At 42.0% G+C, this 17738-nt stretch overlaps 1 protein-coding gene across 10 annotated transcripts in view; it reads left to right on the top strand.

Annotated features, from left to right (window-relative positions):
• The first annotated feature begins 58 nt into the window (after positions 1-58).
• Positions 59-17738, top strand: part of ZFAND6 (zinc finger AN1-type containing 6) — a 68184-nt gene continuing 50504 nt past the window's right edge. For 2 of the 10 annotated variants that reach the window (XM_048220381.2, XM_048220377.2), the window contains exon 1: positions 9377-10019. The gene's annotated coding sequence lies outside the window, so the exon portion shown is untranslated. Of the gene's footprint in view, positions 190-9260; positions 9285-9376; positions 10020-10733; positions 10824-17738 lie in introns of those variants that run through there. The other 8 variants (XM_026510604.4, XM_048220376.2, XM_044388454.3 and 5 more) reach the window with 8 other exon arrangements.

Raw genomic sequence — 17738 nt, 5'->3', positions numbered from 1 at the left:
AGAGCTCGGGCCCGCGGTCGCGTCACAGGCCGAACAACCAAACAGAAAAGTTTAATAAACAGCGGACGGACGGCCGGCGGCGGCGGCGGAGCCGGAGCGAGCTGGGGTTCGGCGGCCTCACCTGTCCCCACTCTCCGGCGGCGACCGGCGGCGGCGGGCAGCGCGGCGGGCGGGGAGGGCCGCCGCCAGGTGAGCGGCGCGGCCGGGGCCGGGGAACCGGGGGGGTTGAGGGGGATGGGGGGGGCCGCTCCCTTCCCCCACCGGCTGAGGCGCGGCCGGGGCGCTCCCGGACCGGCGAGCGGAAGCCAGACGGCGGGCGGGCAAGGCGGGCCGGGGGCTGCGCGCGCGGACCCCCGCCCCTGCTCCGAGCAGTTGGCGGGCGGGGGGGCAGGGGAGAGTGGGCCTCCACCTGCTGCGCCCGCGGCCCCGGCTGGGGGCGGTCGCTCCTGTCAGGGCGCGTTCCTGCGGCTCGGGTGTGTGTGGGGGCGGGGGTCCCGAGCGCCCCCACATCCCCTCCCCTACAGCCTCCCCTCTGGGTGTGGGGGGCAGCAGTCCCGAGCGCCCCCACCCCCCCTGCAGCCGCCCCTCCTAGTGTGTGGGGGTGGCAGGGGTCCCGAGCGACCCCAGACCGCCTCCCCTGCGTTCGCCCCTCCCGGTGTGTGTGGGGGGCGGAGGTCCCGGGCGGGGGCGCCCCGGGACCCCGGTGCGCGCTGAAAGTTGTGGGGCCGTCGGAGCCCGCACTAAGTGCTGGCCCTGAGCCCCGAGCTAGGGTTCCAGTCGGAGTTTCCTTTTCCCGACTGAGCTATGTTGACCTCCGAGGTTAGCCCGGGGCTAATTACCTGCCTGTGATTCACGGGCCAGAGCTTCAGGGGGAAAATGCTCTTTTTCTGCAAAAGACGCACTCTTAAACGTTTATGCAACAGGTTGCCTCTTCACTCTGCTGCTAGCACTTTTTACAATATAATCCGGGCCGGCAGGGGTGCCAGGGGCGGAGGAGGAGGGTGTGGGAGCCCGAGGGGGTAGTTACCATTTCCTGGGAGTTGACCCTCTCTGTATGGGCAGTTCAGCGTGCAGCAAACTTCCATAAAGCCGCCTTTTCTAAAGCGGAGGAGTACTGAAAAAGAGTATGAAGATGCGGTGTGGAGGGAAAAATCGCTGACTGCTTGCTCCCACACCGAGAGTTGGAACCGTCCCCAAACTGGCATCTGCTCGCCAGGGTCTTATCTGTTCTGTGCCCCGGCCTCCTCACCTAGCAAATCAGTTCCGTCCGGTTTCGTGTTTATCATGGCCTTGCCTTTAAAAAAAAAAAAAATACAGTTTCATCACATGCGTTTGTATGTTCAAACAACGTGCTGTTTGGAGTGCTTTTCTTTCGAGCTTGGTGGAGACAACCAGGACCGTGGATGACTTTGTGGCCGTGCAGCGCTGTGTTCATCCTCCATGACTCCTGGGCTCTTAAAACTCATGGCTTTCAGCGGCTGGGCCCCATGAACAGTGCTTGTTTCCTGCTCCCGGGGCACGCCTGCAAGGGTTCCTCGGCATCAAATAGTGTCGATTGCAGGAGACAGTGTGGGGCGTCCAGGGAAGATTCAGAGCCACCATGATTGGTTCATAGTTTCTGAGCGTTTGAAAGAAACCCAGAGTCCTGTCAATGTGTATGTATCATGAGTCTTTTCCTTTGAAATCACTCTGGGAGAAGTCAGGCACTAGTTGCTATCTACTTTTTTAATGCAGAAGTAAATATAAGTACAAAAAACACAAATAAATCAGTCTTTGTGTGCCAGCCCCCCTTTCTGTCATCTCTGGCAGATTACCTAAAACTTCTCTTCTTCCTTACTGAACTACGGTCAGAGAAATCTGCCCTAGATCTATCCTTCCAGCTTTGCAGACTTTGGTTAAGGGAAGCTGGTATCAAATGGCAGAGCCTTTAAGGAAAAGCATTAGGACCAAGGTGCTCTTCTGTGGGATGACATGGGGAGTGTCCTGGACATTTTTGGAGGAAGATGTGTTGTGGGTATTAGGATATGCTCACCACACATTTAAGTACTTTTTAGTTCCTTAGCCTCAGATTTGTGAATGCCCCGAGAGGTGTGCTTCTGGAGTGATGTGCTATTTACCATGCTAACAGCAATGCACTGACAAAGTGGGGAACAGTATTAATTTCTGGAAAGTGGTGTGTGTAAGTAATGGGAGTTTATAGATAGCTTCAAATAACTTGTTTTTAAAGGTGCAGGAGTAGAGATGCTTTGTTGTTGTAACCAGCAGGGGTAGCTTACAGACACATATCAGGGTGCTTTTTTTGGTAGGGCTGTTTTATTTATCCTGCTTAAAAGTTTTTAAAAAGCCTCATTTTTATATTAAGGGCAATGTGTTTTTGGTGTTTTTCCCCCCACACTCTTGGAAGGAATAGAAAGTTACAAAGGTTAAATAACCATTGTTAAAGTTTTGGCAGGTATACCCCCAGTCTTTCTGTTTGTGTATATTCTAAACAATTGGAAGTGGGATTCTGAACAACACTAGGTTGCCCTTACCTTCAGAGCTTATCCCAAATATGATCCATCTCAACACTTTGTTGTACTGAGGGTGGTAATAGTAGTCATCTAACTGGTATCCCTGCTTCAGCTCTTGCTCTGCTGCAGTCTGCCTGCCGTTCCTATGCGGGAACAATCATTTAACACCCTCGAATGACTTTACTATACACAAACTAAAACTAAAACTTTTTATTCTGGCACCTGTACCCCAGACCAGCAATGTCCAATGAAAATATAATGGGAGCCACATAAGTAATTTGAAAATTTCTAATAGCCAGGGGTGCCTGGATGGCTCAATCAGTTAAGCATCTGACTCTTGATTTTGGCTCAGGTTATGATCTCGTGGTTGTGAGATTGAGCTCCATATAATGCTCCATGCTGAGCGAGAAGTCGGCTTGAGAGTTTCTCTCCCCCCTCCCCAGCTCTCAAATAAATAAATAAAATATTTAAAACTTTCTGATAGCCACATTAAGAAAAGGAAGAGAGAAACCGGTGAGATATATTTTACTTAACCCAAGATACTATGATTTCAGTAAATGATTAGCGTAAGGAATTATTAATGGGATATTTTACTTAACTTTTTTCAGACTTGTCTTCAAAATCCAATGTATATTTTCCACTTACAGTGCATCAGGGACTGGCCTTGTTTCAAGTGCCAAATAGCCAGCCACACATGACTTGTGGCTGTGAGTTGGATGGTGCCGTTCTAGACCATCCAGCCTTGCCAGCTTTCCCCCTGACTCATGCACCTCCAGCTATACTGGTCTTTTGGGGATTCTTGAGCATGCCACGCTTATTTCTTTAAAATTGTCGTGTTTTTCTGCCTGGCACATTCAATCGTATGTCTGCTCAAATGTCACTGCTTCGGAGATGCCTTCACAGACCAAGTTCCCTGACCTGTGATTCCGCTTCATTTCATTCTGGAATCTGCCATCCGAAGTGCTTCATTTGCTTGTTGTCTCTTACTTGACAGCAGAAGTGAAATCCACATACATAGGATTCTGTAAGGGTACATAGCATTTCATCTTCCTGTAATTAGTCACCTTCATGTGTGACTTGTTGCTTCATCCTTTTGTTACTGTTAGAGTGTGGTGAAGAGCTAAGTCTTTCTACATATTTCTCATTTATTTGGGATTCAGTCAGTCTTATAGTGACAGTGACTGAGTCAAAGCATATGAACATTTTTTTTTGTCTTTTTATAAATACTGTCAGATCTTTTTTAAAAATTTAACATAAAGTTGACCAAACCAGTAGAAAGTTTGACCGAAAATGTGAGAGAATACACATTTCCTCCATATCTTTGCCAAACCTTGAATATTTTCTATCCTGCCTTCCCTTTTCATAAGACTGATCATATATTTCTTAGATTAATTATGACGACGAGTGGAGAAATGGGTATTGTATTTCTAATTTGTCTTTTGCTCAGTTGGGGCAGTGTCCTATATTTGCAGTACCTTTTTTATTCTTTTATATATTTAGGATAGCAGTCTTTTGTCACATCCTGCAGATATTTTTCCTGGCTCTTTATTTGCTTAGGGTGTTGTTGTTGTTGTTGTTGTTATTTGAAAGAGTATTTACCTTTTAAGAAATTTAGGTTAATACTTCCTTTCTATGGCTCCTACTTTACTTTCATATTTAATGGGTTCTCCTGCCCAAATAACTGTTTTCTTCTAGTTCTTTTACGGTTTCGTTTTCACATCTCTCTCTCTCTGTTCTGGGATTTGTTTTGACATCATACGTGAAGTGAAATAACTTTATTTTTCCTTAATAATCAGTTGTTTTAGTCCCATTAACAAAAATCTTGCTCTTGTTGCCTTGAAATAAAGCTACCTTTATTATATACTAAAGAATATGTATATATACTGGGTTCTTTTTTTTTTTTAGATTTTATTTATTTATTTGACACAGAGAGACAGCCAGCGAGAGAGGGAGGGAACATAAGCAGGGGAGTGGGAGAGGAAGAAGCAGGCTCCCAGCAGAGGAGCCTGATGTGGGGCTGGATCCCATAACGCCGGGATCACGCCCTGAGCCGAAGGCAGATGCTCAACAACTGAGCCACCCAGGCGCCCCTATACTGGGTTCTTTTTAGCTTTTATTCAGTATTCATGATTTGATACTAGTACACATTGTTTTAGTAATTGGGAGTAATATGTTTTCATTTTGTTACTGTAAGTCTCCCTCCCTTTTCCTGGCCAAATTTTTGGCTGTCGCTTCTCGAGTTTTTTAGTTGATTCCTTAGGGTCTGCAGGTTGTTTTGGGGTTTTGAAATTTTAAATTAAAAAACTCTATTTCTACAGCCAATGTTTTATGTTGTATAATAAAAAATTTTAGTGCCATTATGTTCTGCTTTGCGTGTAGTTTTAGCTATGTTCTTTAAATGTTGACATGTAAAAATATCTGTATTTATTTACTTGTCCCTCATTGCTGCTGTTGCTCCTTGCTGCCTGGACTTTGTGCCCAGTGCTGAGGCTTCCATGGTGAACTCACAGGGCCTTTGCTTTCACTGAGTTCAGAGTCTGGGAAAGCTATGCTATTAACAAACCAAAGAATAAAGAGTTTTCAGATGTTGACAAAGGCTAGGAAGGAAAGAAATAATGGTGTGCCAATAGAGATTGGAACGTGCTAGGTGGATGTCCTGAGAATGTCTCTGTGAGGACTTAACATTTAAAAGCTTAATGGTGGAACCAAGGTTTGTTTGAGGAGTTGTCTTTAAGAGTTTCCTGGATCTGTCAGAACATTAAAAATAAACATAAAAATAATAATGCACACTGAATTTCTTTTGGAAAATTTTTTTTGTAAAAATTGCCTTATAAACAGTTTTGAGCCCGAAGCTTGTCCTATAGAAAATTTGGAACTGTGATTTTGAGTTCTAAGATCAAGAAAGAGCTGGGGGAAGTTTTTCAAGCAAAGGGAACTGCTAGCACAGAAAGGACAGAAGAGCTTGGCTTGATTTAGGATTTGACAGAAGAGTGGAAAGACTAGGGTTCACCGAGTGAGCAGTGTGGGTGCAGCAAGACTTCTTGGGAAGACTTACATTATTTCCAAGAGAGAGGGCTGCTTCCACTTTTCTGCCTTCCTACCCTGTTTGGATTCTGTGACCCAAATCAGTCTCCTACAAATAATTTAAGATGATTTCACCCCTTGGTACTTTCCTTCATTATTTCTACTGAATTTTCCAGTTTTTCTCCACTCAAGACCTTTGCATATGCTGTGCCCTTTTGCTTCATTGTGATTTCCTTGAAGAATCCTTCCTTAATGCTGGCAAAAGAGGTTAAGCCCTCTGTTGGCTGTATTTACTCATTTCATATTGAACATTTCTTCTGTAAACACTTGTAATAACTGCAATTCATTGAGTGTATGTGATTTGTTTTAGTGTCTGTTCCTTCTGCTAGAGCTGTTATTTGCAAGCTGGTAGAGAGCCACTTGTGGCTATTTAAATCCATTACAATTAAGTAATACTAAAAATTCTGTTCCTCAGTCATACTAGTACATGCCAGTTGCTCAGTAGCCACATGTGGCTAATGGCTATTGTACTGGACAGCAGAGATATAAATTTAAGTAGCCACTGGCTGTTGAAATATCACAAGTCTGAATGATTTCATAAGCACGAAGTATGAACTGGATTTTTACTACAAAAAAAAAAAGAAAAATCTCAATTTAAAAATGATTACATATTGAAGTAACGCTATTTTATGTGAGTTGTGTTAAGTAAATACATTACTACAATTAATTTAACTATTTTAATGTTGTAATGTGGTTACAAGAACACTGAAAATTACCTGCTGTTCCCATGACATTGCTGTGGGACAACAGTGGTCTGACTCTAGACCCAAAGTCTCCACAGTGGGCGGGACAGTGTGCCAGGAGGTCCACAGCCCCTAGTGGTACCCAGCATGCAGTAGGTGTTCTGAACCTTTGATGAGTTCATAAAATTTTCTGTTAACTTTGAATGTTACTGTGTGGTCATCAGAGGATGTTACCTGTTCAGCTTCTGCTTTTCAAAAGTGTTCATTTTCTGTGACTATAATTTTTAAAAATTTTCCATTACTGTTGAAAAAAGCAGCTTTTTTTTGATAGCTATATAAAAATTAACTTTATTAAATAATTAGAGTGGATCATGTATTTTTTCATCTTTTGTTTATTTTTTTCTAGCTTAAGCTGCTAAGGAGAGAGGAGGGAACTTAGAGTCTGCTGATCTGTTTTCATCACTTTACTATGTCTCACAGTTTACTTAGATTGGCAGTGTTATGTTACTTGGCACATGAAAATTTATGGCTATTAAATCTTAATGAGTATTGGGAAAGCTTTTTCCTTATACTTTGGTCTCGATATTGTGATTCCTGTTCCTTTTTAGTTTACATTTGTTGGTGACCTTGTTTATCCCTGTAGACTTAAAACAATTTATTGTCTTATAGAAAGATACCTCAGCTTGGTTTATGCTTTCCTATCTGTTTGTTTCCTTAATGTTTCCTTTGTGTTTAGTGTTTTGCTGATTGGGCCATTACCCTTCCCTCTTGCTCCCACTGCTCCCCTTGTGTTGTTTTCCCTTAATGAATTAGGGGGCAGCAGGAGTTGCAAACTCAAATACATGCTTCACTTTTGTAAGCAATGTGTGTTTGTCAGGGAAATATTTTTCTAAATTTGTTTTTCTCTATTATATAGGGATTTTGAGACCATATCTCCATCAATGTCAGCCTGAGCCTTTTATCGGTTATTGCATAAACCCACCTGTTAGCACCCAGGGATGATGCCAAGGATTAATTTCTGTTGTATGGGTGCGCCTGGGTGGCACAGCGGTTAAGCGTCTGCCTTTGGCTCAGGGCGTGATCCCGGCGTTCTGGGATCGAGCCCCACATCAGGCTCCTCTGCTATGAGCCTACTTCTTCCTCTCCCACTCCCCCTGCTTGTGTTCCCTCTCTCGCTGGCTGTCTCTATAACAAAAAAGAAGAAAAAAAAATTTCTGTTGTATGAAGAATAGTTTGAGTTGTTCTCAGTCCTTTAAAATTCTGAGGAAGCTTTCACCCAGTTCTGTACCTACCAAAAGTTAATCCTAATAGTCTAGGTACTTACTCCTCATAGAGGGTCTTTTTAAAGTGAGATGAGACCAAGTTGTTCTGGCTTGTTATCTTCTACATTGTTAGTTGATAGTTTTGGGAAGGCTTCTGAGCTCCTCCCCCACCATGAATACACAGTAAGTCCTTAGAATACTTGATGTTCAAAAAGTGGTATTGTCACATGCAATCAGGGAGCCTTGGAACTTTTGCAGGCTTCTTGTTCCTATGAAGCAATATTGTTTCCAAATAATCTTGGTTGTGGTGTTGCTTTCTTTTTATTTATTTTTGCTGTTTTCTTCTGCTACTGATTTAGAAGTGAAATAAAATCCCCTTATTTTTAACCTGTGAACCACTTAAAATGATATTTATCACCATGAAGTTCTTTCAAGTAGGTCCTAGAGATCTTTGAACAATCTGGTATAACCACATCTGTTTTTCTTTTTTTGATTATAGGTTGAGAGTGATCCCAGTGTTATTTTAGTGTATGTAATATGCGTCTGTTTTATACAAATAATTAACTCTGAAGTGAAAAATTGATGTCAGAACAAAGGTTTTTTGGTTCTGTAACTGTCTACTAATTTTATGCTTTCCAATTTTAAGATTTAAATGTTTGCCATCTCTTTTTCTATAGTCCTGTCAAATTTTGGCCATCTTAAACCCCCCCCCCAAGTTTTATGCTATAACTCGAATTATGTATTCTTTCTGTTATTTGCTCCCGTACCTCTTCTCCTTCCAGTGTTGTTTTGTGAGATTGTCCACACAGTGGGAAGAAAACCTGAACTTGACTCGTGAAGTACTGGGCATTCAGAGCAGTGAATCCTTGCAAAGCATCTTGGGACTAGGCCTCTGTGAATTGGCTCTTTCAATTTGTCCACTTAAAAGGCATAATAGATGATGCAGCTGTTTGGGCTTCTGCAGGGTATTACTCCATATTCATGTCTAGTTGCAATTATGTGAATTTTCAGTTTCATACAAGACTTCTCTTTGTATTCAAAACAAGTTTGTTGGCTTTGTGTTGTTCTAATATATGGATTTTCTTTCAGAGAAAATGCTTGCAAGATTTTGAACTTTCGAAAACTGTACATTTAATTTTAAAAATTTTTATATAACTTACTGAAGGTATTTTTGAGAAGAATCCACTTTAATTTGCATTACTTTTTTGGATTTATTTTTATAAATCAGTTAAAATTTTGGTAGAGGTGAAAATTAGACTTTACTGAATAAGTTAAATGCCATTTAGTCAAGTCAGGTAATGGTTAATGTCAGAGTAATAAATAGTTGATGGGCCAAGCTATTAAAACATAAGCAGGTCTAATTAAAATAAACATAGTAAAATACAGCAAACTTAGTAATGTACAAAGTCACTATTTAAAATCAGAGTGCTTGTGTGGGATGTCTTTTCTCCACAGGTGACATTTATTGTGGCTCAGTTTCTCAGAGGAGTCTCCCTGCCTTTGGCTGCACCCCGGGGTGCTCACACCCCCTGAAATTAATGAATGCTGAAGGAGGCTGCCAGATCGTGCCTACCCTTGTTTAAAAAGCAGCAGTAATTGAAAAATAAAACAACTACAATCATCCTGAACTTCACCCAGCTCATGCGCTCAGGGCAGGTTGCCTTTCCCTTTTGTAGATGTCCGCTTGCAGTGGCTGCGCGCTCAACGGAGGAAAGCACGTCAGACCTGTAGATGTTTGTGCACTTGTAAGTAGAAATCAGAGTTTGAGGGCCCCCAGTTTTTACCCTGCGATGATGCTGAGGACAGAGTAGCAGTAACTTAGATGGCGCAGAAAAGTGTTTTTTATTCAGTGTTTCAGGGCTATCTATTTTCCATGACTTAAATGATCCTATTTTTAAGTCTTAGAGAAAATACTGGTTTTGTTCAGTTTGGCAGAATTCTGCAGTGGATTTTCTGTTGCCACTTGAAAAATTGCAGACAACATGTGAACTCTGTTGAAAAGGGAGTGGGTCTTTACAGAGCTTCACTTTACCTTCCTGGCTGTGTAGAACCTAAAATGACGTAGGCTCAGAGCGTTGTGTTTTGAACGGTTGGTCCCAGAACTGCAGGTGAGCGCTGCGGCTGTCAGACTTCGGTCTCGGCGCCTCGCTGTGTGCGTCTTTACGCAGACAAAAGAGTGAGCAAACACTCTGCCCTGGGAAACCGAAAGACTGCCTACTGTCTCTTTAAGAAACCAGCTTATCAGGGGGTTTCGGCGGGTGCGACCTAACCTGCTAGCGAGGAAAAGTTCTTTAAAATAATGGATGTCAGCCGCGTCCAATCACAGCGACTAGCTTCCCGCGCGGGGCGGGGAGTGTCCCCGGCGGCCAGTAGACGTGCGGGGGGCGGGACTTGTCATTCAAGCTTGGTTGCGGTGGAGCACAGCTTCAAGTGAAGTTAATCTGAGGGGAAGCAAACAGAAAATTGTGGAGGTTTTGGTGGTAGGATTTTTGTTCCGATCTTCTAATAACCCTTTATTTTACACTTTTGCTCCTTTATGCTTCTTTGTGTGCTAGGTTCTGTCATCGTGCTATTTTCTGATGCAAACCGAACATTAACGTTAAGCAGGGAAGCAGAACAAAAGGGCTGTTTGGACAGGAAATAGGTGTTGAGAGGATCAAACTTGACTTTGTTCGTCAAGATCTCTAGTTGAGAACCCGAGTGTGGTTAGAGGCGGCGGGGGCCGGGGTCCTCTCCAGCGACGGGCTTCCTCGCCGTCACACCTGGAGGGGGTCATGCCCCTGAACTCAGCGGGTTGTTCAGTACGTGGGAGGGCGGCGGGCGGCTGGGGCTCCAGGCGCGAGTGAGGTCAGGGGTCGGCGCCGCCGGGGCTTTCCCTCCCGCTCCTAGGACACTCCCTCCCCCCAGCTACAGTGTGCCCCGGACTCACCCCAGCACCTCCCCCTACAGTGTGCCCCGGACTCACCCCAGCACCTCCCCCTACAGTGTGCCCCGGACTCACCCCAGCACCCCCCCCTACAGTGTGCCCCGGACTCACCCCAGCACCCCCCCTACAGTGTGCCCCGGACTCACCCCCAGCACCTCCCTCAACTACAGCGTGCTCTGGACGGGGCAGCGGGCTGGCATCCTTAGTGTGCTACGGATTTGGTGTTTAGGAGCTTATTGACTTCATTCTGTGCAGCGCAAGGTAAAAGTGCTCGCTCCTTCATTCAGACTCCATCCGTTCCAGTCGTGGACCCGAGAAACACCCTCAACAGGAGCGGGGAATGGGTGCAGAGCTGTAGGTGGGCTGTCAACACTTTTTGAAAACTATCTCTGAATCTACTGACATTTCTTACTTACGAAGTATTTATAGTATGTTTCACTACCAGAGTGTTCTTTAGAGACTTTTTTTCATATTGTTGCTCTTTGATGTCCTAGAAGTGAGGGTGTAAGAGTTCGTCTGAATAATCGGCCCAGGTGCCTGCTAAGCATTTCAGGCGGTGTAGCTGTATTTGCTGTGCTACCCCTTCCAGTTCGTGCAGAGGTTTTTAAATGTATGTTTTTCCGTTCTGTTGCTTAAACAATACTATAATAATAGCAATAATAATAATAATATTGGGAAAAGTCACTGTATACCCGTAAGAACATCACTGTGTGGTGCTCTTATTTTTTTTCCCTCTTCTGTACCTTACCAAATTCTTGTGTTTTTCCCATAATTGTAAATAAGTGAAGTTTTATATTTTTCTTTCACTAAACTGTGTCATCTGTTAAAATTGTTTTAATTTTAGTTGTATAATTCTCTTAAGTTAGTAGGACCTTAATTGACCTAGTCTTGCCTGTGTCACATTTAGATTGTTCTAATTTTTCACCATTTTAAATAGCATTGCATTCAACAGACTTCTGTGTGTACATTTAAAAATATTTTTTCTTTTTTTCCCAAGATTTTTCTTCTGGAAAAATTCCCTGAGTGGGCTTACCTAGATCAAAGGATATGAGCGCTTCAGTAGCCAAATTGCTTTTTAGAAAGGTTATACCGGTTTATATTGCCACCAGCAGGATGCACTTCAAAATTTCTCTAATGGGTAGCCCCTTAAATCTTCTATTAAAGTGTGCCTCTGACGCTCTCTGATTGGGTGATTAGTTTTTGCCTAAACTAATAAACTGTTTTAAATCCCATTTTCCAAGATGTAGATGAATATGAAGTCATTTTCTGGACATTAAAACGAGCTGAAGGAAATTGGAAAAATTTTTACCTGCTTAAGTGAGCGATTATATCTTCATTGGGTATTTTACTTATTATACGTATTGGTGTCTGTAAGTACCGGGCTTAATGTTTTACATCAGCCTTGCTCTTCAGATCAGATTTTCTAGTACGTGCTTCTTCTAGTAAGCACGTATTGAAAGAAATATTTTCTTAGAAATCATCTGTCAGAAACGTTTTTAGAGAGGGGCTGCAGTAGTGTCAGTAAACATCACCTGCGTCTGAACAGTGTGGACAGCCTTTGTCACTGTGCATCTCTGGATTTTTTATATGGTAGAGAAACAGAATTAGTATGTGTAGGTCTACAGTTTAAAATGGTATATCAGCACCTTTCCAGTATTTCATAGGTTTTCAATTAAATGTGAGAAGATGACTGTGCACTCGCAGAGCAGTACTAGAGACTTGTTGTTTTTGTCTGTCTTTAAGAGAGCTCTTTGTTTGGCAATGACTGCTGATCATGGGGTCCTGACAGCTAGTGTGTTCAATGGGCTAGTCCGTAACTGCACAGGTTATGAACTTGTTAACTCATGAGCCAGAATAAACTTAAAAAGTTGCTTTAAAGCAAAATTCAAGACAATTGAAGATACTAATGTAATTGATGAACGGGAGGCAGTGGTAGATGGCAGGGGAAGCTCTGACTCACTGATGCAACAGTAGTTGAGCACAGCTGCAGTTTAATTTAACTTATTTTCTGTGAGTTTTTTCTTCAATTTCTGATAACATCAGGTCTCCAACTTCAAGAGCTAATGTTGTTTTGCTGGTCATTGTGTTTGTTTCAGGGGAAAGCTTTTTTAAATGTCTGTTTTGTTTGCCAACAGGTGAAGAGTTGAGTTTTCTAGACACTTGGGTCTTTCTTAACATTTGGAATGGAGGAGGAGGACTTAAAACTCATCAGTTGTAATTAGTGAAATAGTTACCATGAAACACATTTTCCACACATTTAAATTTTGTGGCTGTATCAGAACTTACACAGATAAATTCTTCATTCATGAGTAGGACAATTGTTTGGGTTTCACTTGAATATTTACAATTTGTGTTGGTGCTTAAATATTTATATCCCAATCTTTCCTTTGTTCTGAATTTGAGAAAATGTATTTAATTTTTTTTTTCAATCTTAACAGACTGGTCTTGTTGCTAAAATAGAGATGAAGATAATTGTAAATATAATGATTTTAACTACAGTCTTTTTTTCGGGTTTAGCTATGGATCACATTTGAAAGGGGGACCTGCTCTCCTGGGGCTCTGGGAATGCCAGCACTTAGAGCTTCTGTAATGTGAGGGTGTCTGCTGTGTCTACTGTACTACTCTCTGGTTGACAGCACCCGGGAGCAGCAGCCTTTCGGTATATAGGTTTTATTCAGAGTAGAAGCCAGTTCTCTAGAGGGAGAAGAAAATGCTTTAAATGAGCTAATATTGAGGCAAGGTAAGAATAGTGATAGCTCTGTTTTATTCATTAAGGATTAGAAAAAAGTGATCTAAGAGGGAATATTAAATCCATTCAGAGCTTCTATTAGTCTCCATTCAAGGGGAATACGGTGATTTTTTTTTCCTCTAATGACATAAGGTAAAACTTTAATGGTCAGTAAGTTGGCAAAACTGGAGAGAACCTAGAACCAATGGCTTAGTATTTACAAGGTCTCTTTGCTCTGTGTAATAGAGGAGGAACTTTACAGTTTAGCAGTGTTTTTCCTGTGTGGCTTCTTTATAAAAGGTAGGTAAATGTTTTAGGAAGTAATTTTTCTTGATAACTTTTAGGAAGTGCTTATTTATTAACTGATGTTTGGGAACCTGTTTGGCTTAAATCTAATTTATCGTGTTTGGATGTCATTAGAAAAAATAAACTTGAAACATTTTTTTTTTTGGTAAAAGGGAGCAGATCCATCTATCTCTCTTTATACCTTTTACATTTTCTCCCCAGTATAACCACCTTCCTCCCCCACCAACAGATTTTTGTTGAGTGTGTACTTGATTTCTCAGTAAAATTTAGCACTATTAACTACGTTTTCTTTCTTGCAACTCTTCCCATGAGTTTGATGATATTGCTTTGGCTTCTTCTTGTGATCTCTGTCCTTTGCAAGTGTTTCCTCTTTATAACCATAAAGTATTGAAATTTCATAGGATTTTGACCCTAACATTCTTCTCAGACTATCCTTCTTGGGTGATCTCCAGGACCACATCAACAGTTAACTGCCTCTACATAGTAATGGTTCTAAGATCTGTATCTTAAATCCAGATTTTTTGGTTTCACTTGATACCCATGTTCATGCAGCTCACAAAGGTCTGTCTTCCATACCTATGTGAGACTCAGCAAAGCTCAATTTTAACTGCCTTTTGTATCCCTCCCAGCAGTACCCTACAACCCTTTCTTCCCTCCTGTCCCACAAAATGGGTGGTATGCAAAACCTGGGTTTTGTTCTGATTCTTCCTTCTTCTTCATACCCGTGAGCCTCAACTTCCTAACAATTTTATTTATTTATTTATTTATTTATTTATTTTTAAAGATTTTACTTTTAAGTAGTCTCTACACCCAGTGTGGGGCTTGAACTCACAACCCTGAGATCAAGAGTCACACACCCCATGGACTGAGCCAGACATCTGTCCCTCCTTTTTTTTTTCTTTTTAAAGATTTTATTTATTTATTTGACAGAGAGAGACAGCCAGCGAGAGAGGGAACACAAGCAGGGGGAGTGGGAGAGGAAGAAGCAGGCTCCTAGCGGAGGAGCCTGATGTGGGACTCGATCCCAGAACGCCGGGATCACGCCCTGAGCCGAAGGCAGACGCTTAGACTGCGCCACTCAGGCGCCCCTGAATTGGCAATTCCGAGTCTTTTGCCTCTCCATATAAACTTGAGAATCAGTTTGTTGATATCCACAAAATAACTTTATGGAATTTTGATTGGGATTTCATTGCATCCGTAGATTAATTTTGGAAGAACTGACATCTGGACAATATTGAGTCTGCCTACGGGTAAACATAGAATATCTCTCCATTTATTTAGTTCTTCGATTTTGTTCATCAGAGTTTTGTAGTTTTCTTCATATGGATTATATGCATATTTTGTTAGATTTATACTACCTAGGTATTTCATTTTTGGATGGTAATGTAAATGGTATTATGTTTTTAATTTCAAATTCATTGCTGATGGATAAGATAGCAGTTGACTTTTATATATTAACCTTATATCCTACAACTTTGCTATATCCACTTATTAGTTCCATGAGGGTTTTTTGTTGTTGTTGATTCAGATTTTCTGCGTATGTGATCATGTTATCCGTGAACAAAGACAATTTAATTTCCTCCTTTGTAATCTGTATACTTTCTGTTTTCTTTTCTTGTCTTACTGCATTAGCTAGTACTTTCAGTACTGTGTTGAAAAGATGGTACATATTTGCCTTGTTTCTGATCTTTGTGGGGAAGCTTCAAGTTTCTCACCATCATGTATGATGCCACCCGTAGGAATTTTGTAGATATTCTTTATCAACTTGAGGAAGTTTCCCTTTGTTCCCATACTAACTTTTCAAGTCCTCACAACAGTTATTATGAGTTGAGTGTTGTTGTCTGTGTTTCACAGAAGATGATACTGAGGCATAGAGAGTTTAGGCCACTTAACCAAAGTCAAACAGCTGGTTAAGTGATAGAGCCTCTGTTCAGTTGTCAAGTCTGACACCAGTACATGATCTTGCCATTCAGATTTGCTTGGAGAAGAAAAGATATTCAAGGTGGGGAGACTGCCAGGATTGTTTGGGAAGCTCCATGGTAATCTGAGTAATTTTAATAATCTTCCCGAACTTTGGGATTGTGATCTCAAGGCCACTTTCAGATGACTTCCTGCAAGAGGTAAAAAGGAGTACTCCTTATCCCAGTAACTGTCAGACGGTGGAATTGGTGGAGTTCCAGCTCTCTAGGGTCTTTGTGAGGATGGGACCGTGCCTTCTCCCGACCTTCTGCTGAGTTCATGTCTTCTGGGTCTTTGATTTCCCCTGAGCTCAAACTCAGAATTTTTTTGTAGTGATTTATTAATCAGTCTCTGTCTTTACCTTCCTTAATTTTCTTTTACAAAAATTTCTGATGTGGATATGGTACAGGTAAAAATGGTGTACTGAGCACTGTGCTTTCTTCTTTATATTCATTATTTTTAACCTTCTAGCCCTGTGAGTTGGTGGTGGTGGTACCCACATGGATAAATATTCCACAGATTTCTTTAGCACCTACTAGGTGCTATGCCAGGAACTTATGATATCTTGGGGAAACATAATCAGAGGATTAAAGTGTTTTGTGATATAAGGAAAAAAGACATCAGGTTTTAACAGGAGCAGAGAATGAGAGAAGACTTTATAGAGGCAGAAGGACTCATACTAAGATTAAGAAGATACTAAAAGCTAACCAGAGTAAATAAAAGGGATGGGATAGGGTAGGCCTTGTAGCTGGAGAACAAAACATGTGCAAGATAAAGATTAACAGCATAGAAGCTGAGAGCTTCAAGACCCCCATGAGGCAGAATGACAGGAGACTGAGGCTGGATAGGCTGGCCAGAGGAGCCTGTTCTCTTAGTGATGGAGAGCCATTGGATTATTGATCTGGGGAGTGGTCTGATCGTGTATATTTTCTTGAGTATTTACTTTGACAATAAAGTATTTTAATATTTTATTCAATACTCTTTTAATAAAGTAGGGGTTCAAGGTTACACAGCTAGTAGGAGTCAACTGCAATTTGAATTGAGGTCACTCTGCCTCTCTTTAAATCTGTTTAAGCCTAGACCATCTAAGATACTTAGTGTTCAGGTTCATTGGTTAGTAACGTAGGCAGGGGAGTTTAGTAAGAGTACACAGGTAGTTACTGGAAATCATTAGTTCAGAAGACACGAGATTAGGTGGGACTTATCATGAGATCTGTCTAATGATTGAGGCATGACTGGCCAAGAAGTGGGAAGATGTGGGCTTAAACCAGGTATAATTGCATAAAAGGGTGGGATGTGAAATATCAAAGACCTGACTACTAACTTGCATTTGAAAGAGAGGTCAGAATTGATTAGAGTTATTAAGCCAAGTTGGCAAAGCACATGATAGTTCCCTTGAAAGAAATTATTATGTTAAGCAAAGGTATTTTTTGAAACTAGTTACTGAGCCCTGTTGAATTTTGAAGTAAATTGTTGAGGGGTTTTGACACTATTAGCACGCAGACATGGCTCTCTATTAGACTCTGGGAACAGAGATAAATGAGACATGCTGGCCCAGCACCTGAGGGCTACATCACGATCCCCTTGCATCCTTGAGCCTCAGAATGCCTCCTAAGCTACAGCCTAAACGTGGCGAAGAATTTTGAGGTCAGTTCATTCCTGCCATGCCTGTTTTATTCCCATGCCCTGTGCACTGTGCTCTCCTTTGTGCTCTACAGCTCTTTTCTAGAGGGAACAAGGTCTTGAACTTCACAGAATATTTCTTTGTCGCCTGCCCCAAACTCCAGCTTTGCTCTTGCCAGAGGCCACTACTCTTCTGTAGTTCTCGCAGCTGGTGGCTGCTGATGCCATACTCTACACCAAGAGGTTAAAAGAAGCGTGAGGTCTGTGTTTTCTAGCTCCCTTTGTTGTTTGCAGACCATCACTCTTCCTGGCAAAAACCCGGTGATCTTTCCGTCATACCTCCTTTCCTGTTCTTTACCTTCTCTACATCATTCTCATGTTTACAGGATTTGGCACCTGGTTTAAGTTCTGCTCTAACCCATTCAGCCGTCCAAGTGACTTCCCACTTCTGTGAGTGTGGGGATTTGGGTTTAGCTATTCCTCAGAGCCTAGAACAGGGGCTGGCACATAGGAAATGCTTAATTCTTATTGAATAAATAAATTTTTAAAACTCCCTTGGCTTGTGTATCCACAGAGCTTTAGCAACCCATGCCAAAGACCAAGCCTTACACCTTATTGCTTGAGGCATCTCCACCTCTGAAATTGTTTTCCAGCTGT

Source organism: Ursus arctos, unplaced genomic scaffold (genome assembly GCF_023065955.2).
Source record: "Ursus arctos isolate Adak ecotype North America unplaced genomic scaffold, UrsArc2.0 scaffold_28, whole genome shotgun sequence".
Classification (NCBI taxonomy): domain Eukaryota; kingdom Metazoa; phylum Chordata; class Mammalia; order Carnivora; family Ursidae; genus Ursus; species Ursus arctos.
Note: the sequence above shows the minus strand (reverse complement) of the source record. Positions and strands in the feature narration are given on the sequence as shown.